The 4,113-nt window shown below is 40.9% G+C and overlaps 1 long non-coding RNA gene across 1 annotated transcript; it reads left to right on the forward strand.

Moving 5' to 3' along the window:
* Positions 1-2,916: 2,916 nt before the first annotated feature.
* Positions 2,917-3,818, forward strand: LOC107835128 (uncharacterized). Its single transcript, XR_001660959.1, has 3 exons — positions 2,917-3,361; positions 3,606-3,609; positions 3,742-3,818. It is a non-coding gene; the product is annotated as an uncharacterized LOC107835128 (long non-coding RNA).
* Positions 3,819-4,113: the final 295 nt, after the last annotated feature.

Raw genomic sequence — 4,113 nt, forward strand, 5'->3', positions numbered from 1 at the left:
CACTGATGTTGTGTTGGAGGTAAATGGTAGGTGATAGGTCAGGTGAAAAGAGGAACCAAAAGGAGAGCAGAGGTGACCAAGATATTAGGTCATCAGAACAGACATCATGTCTCCAAGATGGTGATGGATATGAGATCATCTGTCCAAGCAGAAACAGGAAGTGAGATTTTTGAGATGCATGAAGGAAACAAAGGTTGAGGCCAACCAAAAGGCAGTTGACGTCAAGGAAAAACGCATGTGAGGAAAGAAAGTGTGTGGCTGCTGATAAGAATAAAAAGACACCAGACAGGAGGATCGGGGTTCTTTGTTCTGCAGCGTTTGAGTTGAGTAGATGGAGATGCAGAATCAATGGAGGGCTGCGTGATGATACCCCAGGACGATGAGACTGTTCGCTGCACAAGGAAGGAACAAGATCCGTTTACCCACAACCCGGGACTCTGATTCGACTGCGGCCCTATGCTCAACCCAAAGGATTACAACGATGCTGCAGTGGACATGGGGAGTAGACAAAGATCTTTTGTGGATAAAGAACTGAGTTCTTTATCCACCAGTTGATAAAGAACAAAGTTGAACTGGATTCTCACCAGTTCAACTTTGGATCTATTCTAAAAGGATTCTGCCAAGACAAAGACAGGACTCCATCCATGGACGTTAAAGTTCTCTGCTGCCAAGATCGTCTCTGCATCTGGTTTGAGTAATACTGCCTTTAATTCTTCTGATTATTGTAAAACCAGTGTTTGTGGTCCTAGTAAATTAAGGTGGCTTCGTACGTTCTTTAGTTCAGATAAATAATGACCCTGTGACTTATTCCTAGTCGCTAAAATTATCTAAGCCGGTAACAAGTGCACGTTAATAACAGGGAAGAGCTACTGTGAACAGACGTGGTTTATGAGCTCGGACACCGGCGGGGCTACTCCGATGTCTGAATCATAGACTGAAGCGGGTCATAACGTCTTGGATGAAGGTAGTTAGAGCTTAGACGAATCTTTCTTGCTCCCAGCTTAAACAAAAGTTCTCTATATTCTTATTTGCGCTAATACCCAGGAATTAGAGGCTTTTCGGACCCGTGAGATGGAGAGCTGGTCAGTATTCAGTCCGCTGGAGGAGGAGTTAGGGGCGTGGCTGAGTACTGTGAATTAACACCCTCCACCACCACCCACCATTCAAACGACCAACCCCCTTCCCTCCATTCGCCAATGACACACACACACCTCTTTCCCCCCACTGCCCACCCCTCACCTGGCCCCATCTACGCCTCAATATAAATAGCAGGGGTGGACCCCTCCACTCCTTGTAGTAAGTTGTAGATGTTTATGTGTCAATATATCACACACAAACGGTCAGGACTTTTTATGAAAAAGTAAGAAAATGTACAGAAATGAATCATCACCCACATTTAAAATGTGATACACCCACTCACTAATAAAATGCTCTGACCCAGAGCTCTGATGAGGAGAAGAGGAGGAGAAGGGGTGCGGCAAAACAGCATACATTGATTCAACATTGATCAGACGTTGATCACACATCAGCATTTCATTCATTAGGTTTCAACCACAAAACAACATTGAGTCAATGACACAGCTTCAACATTGGTTACTTGGCTAGAGCTGGATGATTGTTTGATGGTTGATCCACCATCAGTTGTCGACCTCAACCAAAAATCAACCATTCTGACTATAATTCAACGTTGATTTACCATTGTGTGCAATCTGGGCAGTTTGTTGCATCCTCATCACCTCCTCATCTCCCCCTACTCCCTCCCAAACCTCCCCCCACCCAGCCGATCATCCCAACCTTCCCCTCTTTACTCCCTCTCATCCCTTCTTCCCTCCCCCTCCTTAAGCTCTGGGTCAGAACATTTTATTACTAGGTGGCGGTTAATCATGTTTCAAATTAAGCACTACATGCAGTGGGTTGTGATTCCTGTCTGTACATTTTCTTACTTGTATGTAAATATTATTACTGACTGTGCATAATGTGTTGACACAAAAACATCTACAAGTCTCTACTAGGAGTGTAGTGTGTACAAGTAGTGGTTTGTCCCAACCAAACAGCCACTTTGCTGCTGGCTTGTTTGCAACCAGCTTCTGAATTGAATTATCCTCTGAGCAGTTTTATGGTAAGTTTTTCAATATAAATTTGATCTTAAATGTGTTTATTGAAAAATAAGGGCATTGTTTTGTGCCCATGGTAATCCTGGTTATTTTTAATAATTGAGGTCATGTCTCCTTTTGTATTATTTTCATCCTACCCACCACTCCAGGCCTAAGTATGAAATCCTGTGAGATTTTGTGGGATTTGAATTTTTAAAATAGGGCGGGGCCTATTGTTTGGTCTGGGGAAGGGACGCCCGAAAGGAGGAAGAGGCATTTGATGAAGACAGAAAATTGTGGATCTGAACTTTGGTGATAAATGGGACATAAATCGGAACGTGACGACGTTGGATTTAGAAAGAAGTGACTGTAATAGTATGGATTGTAGTGACGAGGAAGGAAGGAGTGGTCAGAATGAAGATAAAGAGTGGGAATTGGTGGGGAAGGGTGGAAAGAAGCAGCAAGCTGCTGAAAGAAAGAGGAAAAAGGAAATGAGGAAAGCACTGAAGACACTGATATTGAAGGAATTGAGGAAGGGAAAGAAGCACCAAAAAGACAAAACCTGATTTGATAATAAGATTTGATGAAGGAGAAGGAGTCAAGAAGATTGATCAACTTAAGCTAACAAAAGCACTTAAAACACATGTTGGGGAAATTAAACATGCTAAAATACTGAGAGACGGAAATCTTTTGATTGGATGTAATTCTGAAGGTCAGGTTGAAAAGGCGAAAAAGATTGGATGGGTGTGTGAAGTCAAAGTTAGAGCAGTTGTTAAAGTGGGTGAAAAAAGAAATAATGAAAGCAAAGGCATTATAACAGGAGTGCCATTGAGTGTTAACATGAAGGACTTAGTTGAGAATCTGAAAGAAAGAAACAAAGAAATAAAAGGAGCACGAAGAATGACAAGGGGTAGAGAGAAGAGTGAAACAGAAACTGTGTTGTTGGAATTTCAAACAAAAGAAATGCCAAGGGAGGTTTTCTTTGGCTTGATAAGATTTAGTGTCAGGGAATATGTGCCCAAACCAGTGAGGTGCTTCAACTGTCAGGAATTTGGCCATATGCAAAAATGTGTAAAGGAAAAAGGAGATGTGCCCGATGTTCTGGAGACCATGAATATGGTAAATGTGGAGTTGGAGTTAAACCAAAGTGCTGTAGCTGTGGAGGAGAGCATAGTGTAGCTTTTTGGGGATGCGAAGTAATGAAACTACAATCAATTATACAGAAAACGAAAGTTATGCAGAAAGTAACATATGCAGAAGCGTGTAAAGTAATTGAGAAAGAGAAACAAACTGGGAAATTTCTAACAGGAGAAAAGCAAGTAATCTCAAGAATTATGGAAATGGTTGAAAAGAAAATTGAAGAGGAAAAACAGAAAATGGTGACTTTTATTGCAGGACTTACAAATGCAACATTGGACGTGAAATCAAAAACGGAAAGGATTCAGATTATTGTGAAGGCAGCATGCCATAGCTTAGTCTTAAAGAATATTCGGTGGAAAGACATAAGGAGAGAACTGTGTAGTCAGGCAAGTCAAGAAGGATAGCCTCAATCCTACAATGGAATGCGAGGAGTCTTCTGTCAAATGGGCTACATTTTAAATAGTTTATTTATGAATTAAAAGAAAAACCTGATATAATTTGTATACAGGAAATTTGGCTGAGGCCTTTTTTGGATTTCAAAATAGATGGATATATTGCAGTTAGATATGATAGAGAAGAAGGAAATGGGAGAGGGTGTCTCTCTCTGATTAAAGAAGGTATTCCATATAAAATTATTGGAAGAAAAGGAGATTTGGAGTATGCTGCAGCTGAAATATGGATGGAAGAGATGGTAATGTTGATTAGAAATTTTTAAAATCTTTGTAAAAAGCTTGAGGTAAGTAAACTTGAAGAGATAGATATGAAAGGAAATGTTATTTGGTGTGGAGATTTTAATGCACATCATTCATTATGGGGTAGTGGAAAAGTAGATTATAATGGGAACAGAGGATGAAAGAGACCACCCGCGGAGGGTGAGAAG

This window comes from Poecilia formosa, unplaced genomic scaffold, assembly GCF_000485575.1.
Source record: "Poecilia formosa unplaced genomic scaffold, Poecilia_formosa-5.1.2 Scaffold1051, whole genome shotgun sequence".
Taxonomy (NCBI): Eukaryota; Metazoa; Chordata; class Actinopteri; order Cyprinodontiformes; family Poeciliidae; genus Poecilia; species Poecilia formosa.